Here is a 15,543-nt window from a genome sequence, read left to right on the forward strand (position 1 = left end):
TATCACAATATTTACAAACTAAAATAATTTACAATTTACTTTACAACTTCAATTTAAATTACAACTGCTCAAAACCAAAAATACTATATACATACAGTGAATATACATTACAATACAAAATATAAAATATGGTATACTCAATATACCCGATGATCTCTCAGTGTAGCCCTAGCAGCCTAGTCTGCTACCCTGTCAGTCTGTCTACCTGCGATAGCAATAAAAAGCTATCGCTGTGCCAATGTCTCAGTGGTGCACAACATTAACACAATATAACTTTAAATCACAAATCATAAGTCATATAAATAATGGATACTTAAAACATAGTTAAATTCAAAAGATAGTGAATATCAATAAGAATTTAAACTCCATTTCACAATATCACAATGAATATCAATAACTCACACACACACACACACACACACACAGAGCTTAATCATGTTGTCAAAGTTCAATTCATCCTAAAAGCCGATGGCTAGTGAGGAATTCAATTCATCCCAAAAGTCGATGGCTAATGAGGAATAACATAGCTAGCTAGCAATAATATGAGTACTCATTCTGTTTGTCCTCAACAGGCACACACCTCAAACACTTCAGCCAGAGAGGGAATTCAATTCATCCCACAAGACAAGCTAGTGAGGAATTCAATCAATATACATGATAGCTGTGGTTTCAAACCTTTTACAATGCTTTTCAATTAATAAGTATCCATCAAATATCATTCAAACAATTTCTCACAATTTAAAACAATAATATACAAATAGTCATAATTTATTTCAATTGAAAAATTCAAAAGAAATAACTGTTGTGCACAAACCTCTGATAACTGTCTCTTGGCCCTGACTCAGTGTTTCCTTCCCCTTCCCTGAGTCTTTGCCAACTGAAACACACAATTTGAAGTGTTTCAGTACTCATTTAAACCGTCTCTAACAGTAAGGCTTAATTCTTAATTTATTGAACTCTATTATTTCCTTAGTCAACCTAAGATGTTGACCCTCGATGCAGTCAAGGTGAATTAGGTTTTAATGTTATCAATGTGTCATATTTAATAGCCTTTTAGTATTGGTACATGTTACCCAATTCATTTTCATGTATATTGCATTTTATTGCAATTTGCTAGATTTCGGTATACTAATTTGGCCTAGCCAGATGACCTAGTTCCCTCGGATTTTGGGTTTCAGTCTAAACTACAAACTTGTAGGTCTATGTCTTATTGCACGTGGGGCAAAATTTCAGGTCATTCTGATTTGTGTAGGCCATGCTATGGTCAATCTACCAATGCTGGACAGAATGTACCAAAATGGTAGGTTTAGGTCATTTTTAGGTCACTTTTGGTTCGGCTAGTTTTTGGACCTGAACTTGTGCAAGCTATTTGGCTTGGTTCTGGCCATTTCTGGGCTTTTGTGTCTTCATAAGAATTGTAGATATATGTCTCAACTATTAATGGTAAAAATTTCAGGTGAATTGGGCCTATTTTGGCTGAGTTATGGCCAAAACACTAACCACTACCCAAATGGTCAATTTTCAGGCTTTCAAAGCACTAATCCGGATTTGGTCATTTTTCAAGTCACCTTCCAAGCAGAATTTTGGTAAGCTTCCTTCATCAAAGTTGGCACTTTTTGTACCTAATTTGACCTCCAATTGGTCCCACACGAATTGGAGCCACACACTTAAGGTTCTAAGCCAAAACATACATTGCCCTATTGTACATTGTTCATCACTCATCAATTAGACATCCTATGCTTACCAAGTTATTTCCTTCATGTCATTTCTAGTTTGTACTATAACATAAACACATTTAGCAACTCTTTTTTGGTCATTTTGGAAGCTTATAACCATTCTCAATATGCACATTATAGTACAGAATTTTCCAAGTCCAATTACAAATAAGTTAACCACATGACATAGCTCATTTACATGTCCATTTTCAAACCTTTATACACATATACATGCTGCCATAACAAGCACCATAATTCAACAATATAATTCCATAAACCAAACCATAAAACAACACATTTTGATCTACACTTCAAAGTTGCCGATTTGTACATCTCCTTCAATTAGTTTCCAAGCTTCCAAAATCATACCTTACACATGGAATTCAAGTACCATACAATCAAACCTATAAATCATCATTCAAACCACTATTTACATACGAGTATAAACTGTCCTTATTGAAGTTCCATGGCTGCCAAAATGTACCTCTCTATTAACTCATCAAACTTCAAAAATCCTTCCACAAATCAACTACCCATAACATCCATTCAAGGTTTAATGAAACAAGAATAAAAAATACATTCTTACCACTTTTGAAATTCTTCAAAACCTCACCAAAACTTAATTTTCTTGCTGCCTATCTACTGCCCAAGTTGTGTAGAACAACTTTAGTGAAGGAATCAAGTGAAAAAATTGGCTTACTTCATGCTTGCATGGAGCTTGTAAAATGCGGCCATGGAGGATTTCCTTCACTAATTTTCGGTTGGTTTTGGCAAGGTGAGGAAGATGAAGGCATATTCTGCCCATATGCTAATTACATGTCCACTTAAGTGGAGTTAGTGGAGCACCATCACCCATTTTAAGGTTTATTTATTCTAAAGTTTCCAAATTATCACATTTAACTCCTATCTTTTGCTATTTAAATTAGGTACCACCAATTTAATTTTTTATGACATTTTCCAAGTGTACTACCATTTATTTTTAATGGACATTTAGGTTAAAAGACAACTTAGGGTGTCAAATGATCACAATGCCCCTATTTGGATTGCATTCCCGATTTTTCGATAACACCAAGTTTTATCATTTTCTTGATTTCTCGTTTTTATTTGTACTAATTAATTAATTTTTCTTTGATATTTCTAATGATATTTATACTTCAATAGGTATTTATTTAAGTCTTAAAAATATTTTTGTAGGGTTACCTGCAGTCCAGGGCTAGTCAATGGTCCACGCCGCAACTTCCCGGTGCGGTCACCCATCGATAGGGTTCTTGACTCGTTTAACTTGGTTACATTTCATTGCTATTATTTTTCCTTTGTTTTTCTTGTATTTTCTTTTCTTGTATTTCATTATTTTATGTCTCCTCACTCATATCTAAGTGTAGTTATAGGCATCCTAGCTGTCTGGATAACACTAGTCATCGGAACAGTAGAACGCACTACTGAACATAGGGGTGTTACATGGTAGAAGAGGAAGAGAGGTGCTGGTTCGGCCAAAGGGGAAGAGATAAAGAAATCTGATTGTTTTTCTTTAATTTTTGACCATTTACTCATTTTAAATGAGTTATTTCCATGTATCACAATTTAATTGGGTGGGAGGATTTTAATGACATCATAATGATGTCGAAATTCTAATTTCTTTCACTTTCTTTCCTTTTCTTTTCTACTCATTTTCAATTTAATTTTTAGCAATATTTATTCACATTTTATGTCATAATAATTATTTACTTAACTGGACAAGTCGGCCAAAAATTATCTTTGAAGACGAAATGACCAAAATGCCCTCCGTTTGGCTTAATAGACCAAAATTGTCTATCCCATTTGAAAAAAAATTTTAAGCATTTTCTTAGCATTCTAATGCCATAAAACCTCAATGACCCTTCTCTGGAGTCTTAAAAATTATTTTATGAATTTTCCCTTGGGTCTAGGGCTTCTAGTTGTGAGAACCGCAACTTCCCACTAGGTTACCCATTACTAGGGCACCGGCTCATTTAAGTTGGTTGTATTTTATTTCTAAAATTTTTCCTAAATTTTTCTTACTAATATTTGAGTTAATTATGGTTCCTCACTTTAGTTTAAATATTTTTCTAGATGTTCTAACTATTCGGACTGACACTAGTCACTGGAACAGTAGAATGTACGGAATACATGCTTCCAAGCATAAGATAGAGGGTTCAGGGTTCGAATCCTCCCTTTGCCCTTCTTTTTCAAATGTAATGGCCTGGCCCACTAGTGATATTGTCCGCTCTGGGCCAAAGCCCTCACGATTTTAAAACGCGTCACTAGGGGTTACGAACCACCAACTTATAAACCCAACATCTCTCCCGTGTTTTGCTGATGTGGGATTTGCCTAGGGTGTTACAATCCACCCTCTTTATGGGACTCAGCATCCTCGCTGAGGTTTGCCTCACCATCGCCTAAGGTTGTATGCGGAGCGGCTCTGATACCATAAATGTAATGGCTTGGCCCACCAGTGATATTGTCCGCTCTAGGCCGAAGCCCTCACGGTTTTAAAACGCGTCACTACGGGTTACGAACTGCCAACTTATAAACCCAGCATCTCTCCAGTGTTTTGCCGATGTGGGATTTGCCTAGGGTGTTACAATCCACCCCCCTTATGGGACTCAGCATCCTCGTTGAGGTTTGCCCCACCATTGCCCAAGGTTGCACACGAAGCGGCTCTGATATCACAAATGTAATGGCCCGACCCACTAGTGATATTGTCCGCTCTGGGCCGAAGCCCTCATGATTTTAAAATGCGTCACTAGGGGTTACGAAATGCCAACTTATAAACCCAGCATCTCTCCCGTGTTTTGCCAATGTGGGATTTGCCTAGGGTGTTACATAACTAGACACAATAAAGAACAACTTTGATTAAGAACACTTGGCCAAATTCTCACTATAGAATGGTCTAATCGAACAGTGAACTCTAGCACCCAAAACTAAAATTTCTGATTTATTTTCCATTGGCTAGAAGTATGGATTGGCAACTAATGCCAACACTTTTGAGAACCAAAATGTGGTAAATCTATGTGATTAAAACTCATGTAACTATTATATATGAGAAAGTCAATATTTTGACTTAAATGACTAAATGAATAGTAACCTTACATGTTAAGTGCAAATATTCAAGAAATAACTTTGTAATATGCCCTAGTAAGCCTAACGTGATTGGTTTGGATAATTTGGTATGCGAATAGGGTTCTGATAGCAGTACTGCATATGGCTTCATGCCATTTTGTGATATGATAGCTTATGGCTATACTGATTATGATGTTATACTTGGCTTTATGCCTTATTGCTTTTATGGCTTATTAGTCAATTTGTATCAGTTACTTGGGCATGGTAAAGTATAAATGTAATTGAATTGATTATTAAAGGAAGAAAGGAAATTAAATATCAAGTTAAAGAACAATAATGATTACAATAAAATAAGGCTCAAAATCATCAAAGAAAATAATTAATAAAATGCTAGAAAGAATTGAAATGAATTGGAACGATATTAAAATTTAATTATTATGAAAGAATTGAGTGCTTCTGAAGAATAAATTAGAACAAAGAATAGTTAATACTAGAAGTATTATATGAAATTAGATCAAATTCTATAGTATCCCAGTTTTGATCCATTTCTTTCTTTATTGTATGTTATTCTCTTGTTATATTATTGCACCACTAAGCAGCAATGCTTAGCGCGATGGATTTGTTTCCTCGCGCAGGTACTGAAGGTAAAGCTCAGCGAATATTAAACAGAGATTTTGGAGTTTTGATCTACAAAAGTGTCTAAAGTATTCAAGGTTTTCACCTCCTGAGCAATCTATGTAGATAGGGCCCATATAGGTCATATTATGTATTTTATACATTATAATTAGTTATTATTTTGTAATGTAAACTATGAAATGTATGTTTAAATATAGATTATGGAATTGTAATTAATTTGTAGATCATGTAAATTATGAATTTATGTAATTAGGCTGTAAATTATGTAAATTAATGAAACTTGAGAATTTCTATACATAAATGGTGCATGAACGGAAATGCATGGAAATGAATATGAAATTGAGATATATGGATGAGATTTGACATATGAGATGATTACGAGAATTATTGATGAGATTTTTATTTGTAAAATATTGTTAAAATTTCAAACAGGTGAATAGTGAAACATGTCAAACGATAATAAAATAGGGGAAGCTCCATTAATTTCTCCATCGAAAAATAATTGATATTAAAAGATAATAACTTGAAAATGATTAAAGGAATAAAGTAAGATAAGATAGGGTGCTCCGACACCGAGTATGACACGCCTCGCTCAGCTACACTGTAGACGGGTGAGGGGCGTCACACACAGTGTCATGACTATATATTTGAATACCTCACTAGCATGACTAATGGGAGAAAATAGTTTTGAATTTTGACTCCCTCTCTGGCTGAAGTGTTAAGGTGTGTGCCAATAGAGGAAGAAATTTGAATGGGTACCCATAGTTTGAGCTAACTAACCTTGTGATTTCTCATAAGCCTCCGGCTATTGAGATGAGTATTGTTCTGAATGGCATGATATAACTGTTTGTTTTTATGAAATTTGTTTTGAGACTTCCTAAATGAAATTGTTTAGACTAAAAATTTATAAATTATGTTTTGTATCTATTTTTCATGTTCAGTACCATATTTGAATAAATGTGATTTGAATTATGCATAAAATGTTATTTTAGTATGTTGTGCACCACTGAGTCATAGTACTCAGCGATGGCTGTTATTGCTGTCACAGATATAGAGACTAGAGGAGTAGCAAAGTGAGCTGCTGAGGATCTTGGAGCTAGATCCCTGAGGTTTTATCGGGTATAATTTTATACCATGTTTATAATGTTTATATTTGTGTATGTAACCGTATGTACATGTATAAACTGGTCTTGAGCAGTTGTATAGAGTTTGTAATAATATTATTTTAGGAATTGCTAATGTAAAGTCTAGTTGATGAATGTAAATTGTTTTACTTTAATGAAAAATGAATGGAATTATTGAGTATTATTTTTTATGACATTTAAATTGAGAATTGTTTGAAATTTTGGAGTTTGGGAAAAATTGTGTTGATTGTGTTGTAATAGTGATGGATTTTGATGAAAAGAATTATAGGAAGTGTTTTTACAGGTTTTTGAAGAACTGTTTTCTTAAAATACAGATGGCACTCTGCCGAAATTTTTCCAAAATTTGCGAACAAATAAAAATGGACAAAAATTTTAATTATCTTTTAAACTTCTATTAAATGTAAGAAAATGATCACCACCTCCAAAAAGTAAGAAAATAGTTTTAAAAAAATCCCTTGTAGGGTACTTAATGAGCTATCAGTAGGTAAAGTTTGGTAGTTCATTAGGTATTCTACGGGATCATGTTATGCCTTACAGAGGGGTAAGGTGTGACAAATGCTTAGCGCGATGGATTTGTTTCCTTCACATAGGTACTGAAGCTAAAACCCAGTGGACATTTGACTAGGATTTTTGGAGTCTAGATCTGCAGAAGCATCAGAAGTGTTCAAGTTGTCACCTCCTCAGAAATGCATGTAGATAGGGCTCACAAAAGTTATTTTATGTAATTATAATCAGTTATTAATTGTAATGTAAATTATGGTATTGTAATTAATTTGTACTTCATGTAAATTATGAATTTATAAAATTAGGTTGTAAATCATGTAAATTATGAAGTTTGAGAATTTCGATACATAAAATAAGTATGAATGGATATGTATGAAAATGAGTTGCAAGAATAGAATGTGTGATGAGATGATTATGAAAATAACTGATAAGATTTTATTGTGAAAATATTGTTAAAATTTCGACAAGGTAAATAGTGAAATCACCAAATGGTAATAGAAACAAGGAAAACTCCACTGGTTTCTCCATAGAAAAATAATTGATATTAAAATATAACAAGAACAAAATTTTAAAAGGAATAAAGTAAGATAAAATAGGGTGTTCCGGCACCAAGTGTGACATTCCTTGCTCGGCTACACTGTAGTCAGGTGAGGGTGTCACATCTCAAGTAAGTCATGACTTATGTGCCCTTCTATCCATTATGTGTTAAGTTAAAAGGAAGTTCTAAGAAGCTCCTTTAATGGGCCAAGCACATTGGACACAGATATGATTATAGAATGGCTAATCAATGGTAACATGACTAACTTGCTATGAATTATTTGTATGGTGTAAACATCATGTGATTGCTACATTTCACATGCTTGAGTATTACTATTTAAATTATGTTTTATTTCCCTTAAGTATGGGTCTACACATTGAGTCTCTAGCTCACTTCCTTTTTAGTCTTCCCCCTTAGGGACAAAAATAGAAGATATAGTCAGTAAATTTTGCGCATCAATTTTGCTAGAAGGTATATGTGGATTTTGTGGGACTCTATTATGCAGAGTCTCTAGCTCACTTCCTTTTTAGTCTTCCCCCTTAGGGACAAAAATAGAAGATATAGTCAGTAAATTTTGCGCATCAATTTTGCTAGAAGGTATATGTGGATTTTGTGGGACTCTATTATGCAGAGATATGTAAATTTTATTATTTTACTGCTGTGCTTTGCCATTTACTATGTAGACCCCCATTTGTGTGATCTTATGGGCATGTGCATTGAGGCCATAAGGAACCTAATGATAAAAAAATTATAGGATTATAAGATATATTTAAAGGCATTAAAAATGGATAATCACATGTATGGAATATTTATTAAAGAAAATAATTTTGAAGAGCGAAAAATCATTAATTAATTTAAATAAAGTTTATTTTGTTTACATCTAATTCTGAGAATTTATTAAAAAAAAATTAACTAAGCCTAATTGAGCTCTATGGGTCCAATAAGGTCCAATGAGAAATTTTAATTAAATAAACAAAAGCCCACCATTCTTTTTTTTTTATTAAAGGAAAATAAAAATTAAATAAGAAGTTTTTCTCTTCAAAACTCTTTAAACTTTCATGTTTTGGGATTACATAAACTTCTTATAATTTTTTAATTTAAACCTTATAAATACCTGATAGAGGGAGGAAAAAAAGAAAGAAAATAAAGAAACTCACCTGGCCACAAAAAAGAAGAGACTCTCCCTCATCCTTCCTCTTCCTTCTTTTCTTTCCTTTCTTGGTTCTTACTTATTTCAAGAATGTATTTAAGATTTGATTAGAGGTGAGTGTTACTAAGTGATAAATATTCAAGAAATATATTATATATCTATTCTTTCATGTTTATATGCCTTTAGATGGTCTTATATGTTCATAATATTCACATTCATGCGATAAATTTCAAGGGAACTTGCAACTCTGCCCATGTTGATTTTCTATCTTCGTGTTGTTTGCTATCATTTATGTATTTTTACTTTTAAAAAAATTGTATGAAAATTATTTGTATTCTTCATGATATTATAATAATTTTAGCCTCAAGAATCGTGCAAAAAGCTTTTAAATTGAGACTGTCATGCCTATTCAAATTTAGGGTATCTTATATCTGTGATTTGCAAGACAAATGAATTTTGGGGCCATTATCTCCCTCAATTATTCATCTTTTTCTACGATTTTTTATTCTAAAAATAAGTTCAAGATATTTCTAACTTTTCTCGTTGGTTTTATGTAAATATATTTTATGATTTGTAAGATACATTGATTTTTAAAAAAGTAGTGCAAATCTATCTCTAGAGCATAACAATGGTGAACTGCAATTTTTGTAAATTATGTGGTAGAGTTTTTAGACTAGCTAGTAATTTTGTAATTTGATATGATGTCTTGGCATGCTTCTAGAAATTTCGTACATGTTTAACTAATTTTAGATATTCAAATACAAAAACACTATGTAACACCCCCTTACCCATTCTATAGTGAAACCGAGAAGGAGATGTTACATTTGGTGCACGGAGCACCTATATCTGTTTCATTATTTATTATCCTTCAATTTCTTACCAATTTATTTATAATAATTTATCTGTTTATGTTAAATAGAGAAACTAAAATAGTTTTCCCTAAATTTTAATAATTCACCTATTAAAATATTATTCATGACTTGATAAATCCTCAATTTTCATGTCATTTCCATCAATAATAATCATTAAATTTCATCAAAATCAATTCTTCACCCAAGTTGCATATAGACAAGAAATATCTTTAATTTACAATTTTATTAACCAACTCATGTGGAAAAATTAAACTTACATACTTATGATTATAATTTCCAAAATAAAGTTTATATAATATTTATTACAACATAATGTACACACACATATGAGTAAAAATATACAATGAGGATGATGATAATGTATCTACCCAAAAGTCTGAGGTAAGGTGACTTTGGACTTTTCTACAGATTCAATCTACCTCCTGTCAGCCAAAATCTTCTCTTTATCTACAATACCTACGCGAGGAAATAAATCTCTGTCACACCCTACTCCTCGTAAGATGTAACATGCTCCCGTAGCACACCTAATGAATTACCGTACTTCGCCTACCGGTAACCCATTAAATATACTACAAGGGATTTTGAAACAATTTTCGTTCATTTTTAAATTGGTGGGTAAAATTTTCTCAGATATTAAAAACCTTTATTTAAAGTCCAAACATAAATCAAATTTTTAGATATTTAAAAATCTTCGCAATTTTTACAAAAATTTCGGCAGAGTGCTGTCTGTATTTTAAGAAAAGAATTATTCAAAACTTGAAAATAAAGACACTCCCAATATTTTTCTCAACAACTTCTTCAAATTTCACAATCAATCTCAACCAAATTCTCAAGTCTCAAAATCCAAACCATCCTCATTTCACAAATCAACACAAGCAATTCAATACACAATTTAATTTAAATCAAAAATTGAAATATCTCCTTAAGATAACAAAATGAATATTTATATTCATGGGAGTATTAAAAATTTAGTAGTGCAAACTTCATAAATACATAAAATCTCAAGCTAATATTACAATAATTTGTATTTGATTACAATATATATATATATATATATATATATATATATTATAAAAGAGTTGGTACAACTGCTCAAAGTAAATTTCATACATATAATTACAGAATTACATCAAAAGCTAATGTACAAGGGTATACCTATGATATACCCGAGGATAATCTCACCGTGTCCTTTAGTAACCTCGCTCAGCTGCTCTATATATTTTCTTTTACCTACGACAGTATACAAAGCTATCGCTGAGTGGTGAACTCAGTGGTGCACAAACTAATAATTTAAAACTTAATACAAATTATTCTTAACAATTCATAATGAATAAAATTTTAAAATTTCTAAATTCTTCAAAATCCATGGCAATCAAAAATCGATATTTTCATTCATGCAAATTATTCATTTGAATAACATTTTGATCAATTAATAACTATTTATTTATATTTCTTTTAAATTTTTGAAACAATACAAAAATATTTTGAATCACTAACAATTTATTTATTTCAATCACAATTTATCAAATTATGCATAATTTAAAGGGCGTTGCCAACAATTCACACAGTTGATCCCATGACCCAAAATTCAAATAGATGTCGTGTGGTACACTACGACATTTCACATTCTCCCAATAACCGAGGCTAAAAAGGAGAAACAAAGACTGGCTAGTATATATGAGTACTCATTCAAATTCTTCCCCAACTGGCAAGCTAGAGAGGAAGTAACTCGCCCCATCTAGTGGAGGAGACATCTCACTAGACAAGCTAATGAGAATTCACAACAAATTTTGCCATGTTAACTGTGGTTTCAAATCATATTCAAAACAATTTCTTTTACAAAGTATTTACAAATCATCAATATATTGAATCATCATAAATTCATGCTCAAGGTTGGCAACACATCAAACTTAAAATTTACAATCCTAAAAACAATGCAATGAATCCTTAAATGCATAAGAAAATTCATATTCAAGTTATACAATTTCATTCACTAAGTTAAAATTCTCAACACAACAAAAATCATAAATCATACCATAAATTTATTTCAAATCAATTCGGAATTGAAAAATAACAAAAGAGTTAGTTGTGCACAAACCTTATATGAGTCGCCTCTTGGCCTTAACTCGATTCCTCAGGTTCTTTTCCGGTGTTCTTTTCAACTGAAACACACAGTTTCACAGTGTTTCAGTATCATAACTCATCGTAAATCCAAAAATAAATTCAAATTCACTTATACCTAGCTTTAATATGCTAAACTTGGCGTTCTTCAAAATTTATGTTTCGGGGTTACTATTCACTATACTATTCAAGTCAATTTTTTGACTTTCTAAGGCTTAATAGGTATGGGAATTCCAACTTCACCCACATACCACATTTTTGTCCCTAAATTTGTTGGTTTTGGTTGTTTTCTCAAATTCTAAGTCTTTTAGGCAAATTTGCAAATTTTCAGTTTTGGTGTCCTAAGTTGCACTATTCCATTGGTCACTTTACTGTTAGAATTTGGCAAAACTTCCTTCATAGAAAATGTTCCTTATTATCTTAAGTTTATTTTCCTTTTTGAATCACTCCAATTGGATTTTTGTAGCTCAAGTTATAGCCATTTGAACCATGGCTGTGTAACATCCTCATTTTCGTAGTCTGTACATTCTACTATTCTGATAGCTAATGTCTGTCCCGGAAAGTCGGAATTTCTGGAACTACACTTCGGTGATAATGAACAGACATATAATGATGAAATAAATAAGAAGAAAATGCAAGAAAAATCAAAGACAAATGAAAGAGAGAAAATGAAGCTAAGTTAAACGAGCTGGCACCGCAGCGATGGGTGACCGCACTGGGAAGGCCGTTGCCGACCCCAGGACTGCGGGGAACCCTCAGAATTTAATTCTGGGACGTAAGTAAAGGTCTATTGAAATATAATTGACACTAGAATTATTAAAGAAAAATTAATAAATTAGTACAAAGAAAAATGAAAAATCGAGAAACAGAAAAAAATCGGTGTTACCGAAAAATCGGGAATATAACCCGAAGTGGGGTATTTTGGTCAATTGACACCTAGAGTTTACTTTTGACATAAATGTCCATGAAAAATAAGTGGTATTATATTTTGAAAATTTAATGAAAAATGAAATTCAAGATAACATGTAATTTAAGGGAATTGGAGGGCATAATTGCAATTAAAGGAAATCTTGAATTAATCTAATTTTTAATTGTGATTAGTGGGGCATTAGTGGAGTATATAAGGACCACTAGGACAGATTTTTCCACTATTCATCTTCTTCTTCAATCTTCTTCTTTGCCGAATTGAAATTTCTCCAAGTTTGATCCATGGCCGCCCCATATACAAGCCTTCATCTACCCATCTTCAAGCCTTGATTTTCATAAGTTCCTTGATTAAACTTAGTCTATACATCATGGGCAGTATAATGGAAGCAAAAAGAAGAGGATTTGATGAAGTTTTGGTCAAGCTCAAAAAAGGTTAGTGCTAGTTTTTCATCCCTTGCTTCATTAAAGTTTGTATTAAGGTTGAGATGAGTTGGATGGTGAAGAAAGTTGAAGGATTTGATGAGTTATTGATATATTCAATTTTGGACAGCCATGAAAGTTTATTGTAGTTGAGTTTTTCTTACCTCAAATGGATGGAAACTAAGGTTGAATAACTTAAATGGAGGAAGTAGCAAGTTAAAATCTAAGTATGTGCATGTAGTGCTTGAATTAAGGGTGTGTAATGGAACCTTAATGCTTTGGGCAAACTGCCATATTTGGCAGCCTATTAAACCATGAATTTGTGTGTGAACATGTAGTTATTAATGAAATATGCTAATGTTAAATTGTGGGCAGCAAGTGTAAGTGATATTGAAGTATGATTATGTTGAAGTGTATGTGTAATATTAACATTGAGATATGTAGAATTTTGGTGGAACTGAATGTTGTACATAATGGTGAATTGTGTGCATTGAGCACTTGAATATTCTGCCCAAAATTGTTTCTGGAATTGTGTACAATATATATATGGAAGTGTTATTGATTGAATATTGAAGTAATGAGGAGGAGAAGGAATATCAAATTGGAAGTGTATGTGCTTTGTGCAGGTTGTGTATTGAAGGCAATACCTAAATTAGGCCATAAGTGCCAAACTATGAATTCAATTGGTATGACGCCAATGGGGGGGTGAAACTAGACACCAAATAGGCCAACTTTCATGTAGAAATGTTGCCAAAATTCTGCCTAGAAACTGACCTTAAAAATGACCAAATCCGGATTAGCAACCTTGCAACCCAGATTTTTGACCATATGAACAGTAGTCATTGGGATGACCATAACTCACTCAAACCAGGTCCAATTGGCCTGAACTTTTTACCATGGTTAGTTTAGACATAGATCTACAATTCTTATGAAGACACAAAAGCCGAGAAATGGCCAGAACAAAGTCAAATAACTTGCACAATTTCAGGTACCAAAACTGCCAGAACTAAAATTGACAAAATTTTGCACTAAAGGTGCAATCTGTCCAGCTTTAGTGAATTGACCATATCCTGGTCTATACGACTTAGAAGGACCTGAAATTTTGCCCTGAGTGCAATAAGACATAGAGCTACAATTCTTATGAAGACAACAAAACCCAGAAATGGCCAGAACCAAGTCAAATAGCTTGCACAAGTTCAGGTACCAAAACTGCCAGAACTAAAACTGATCAAATTTTGCACTAAAGGTGCAATCTGTCCAGCTTTAGTGAATTGACCATATCTTGGTCTATACGACTTAGAATGACCTGAAATTTTGCACAGAGTGCAATAAGGCATAGAGCTACAATTCTTATGAAGACACCAAAATCCAAAAATGGCCAGAACCAAGTCTTCGGGTATCAAAACTTCCAGAACTAAAACTGATCAAATTTTGCACTAAAGGTGCAATCTGTCCAGCTTTAGTGAATTGACCATATCTTGGTCTATACGACTTTGAATGACCTGAAATTTTACTCCGAGTGTAATAAGACATAGAGCTACAATTCTTATGAAGACACTAAAACTCAGAAATGGCCAGAACCAAGTCAAATAGCTTGCACAAGTTCAGGTACCAAAACTAGCCGAACCAAAAGTGACCTAAAAGTGACCTAAGACTACTATTTTAGTGCTTTCTGTCCAGCATTGGTAAATTGACCATATCTTGGTCTACACAACTCAGAATGACCTGAAATTTTGTCTCGCGTGCAATAAGACTTAGACCTACAAGTTTGTGGTTTGGACCGAAACCCAAAAACCGAGGGAACTAGGTCGTCCGGCTAGGTCAAAATAGTACACCGAAATCCAGTAAATTGTAATAAAATGCAATACACTTAGAAATGAAATTGGTAACATATACCAACACTAAAGGGCTATAAAATGTGACATATTGGTAACATTAGAATTACTCACGTAGAGTGCATCAAGGGTCAACATTATAGATTGACTAAGGAAATGAATTGAAGGGAATAGTACCAAGAGAAATAGAACTTTAAGCTAGACAAATCTAGCACACAAAAATTGAGAAATTGACCAAATTTTGAAGTAAAGGTGCAATTTGTCCAGCTTTAGTAAATTGACCATAACTTGGTCTATACAACTCGAAATGACCTGAAATTTTGCCCGCGTGCAATAAGACATAGAGCTACAATTTTGCTTCTTTGACCAGAAGCTAAAAGCCAAGGAAAATAGGACTTTAAGCTAGAGCAATCTAGCATACTAAAATTAAAAATTGGTAATTACATAAAATGGTGCTTGAAGTGATTTGGCAATGAACACCAACTTTTGAAAAAGGGTAAATTGCATTATATTGACAACATATTGAATTGTAAATTGTGACATGTTGATGCTAGAATCAACCTATCCATGATCCATAAAAAGGTGAATAATTTTCTTGACCA

Source organism: Hevea brasiliensis, chromosome 8 (assembly GCF_030052815.1).
Source record: "Hevea brasiliensis isolate MT/VB/25A 57/8 chromosome 8, ASM3005281v1, whole genome shotgun sequence".
Lineage (NCBI taxonomy): Eukaryota > Viridiplantae > Streptophyta > Magnoliopsida > Malpighiales > Euphorbiaceae > Hevea > Hevea brasiliensis.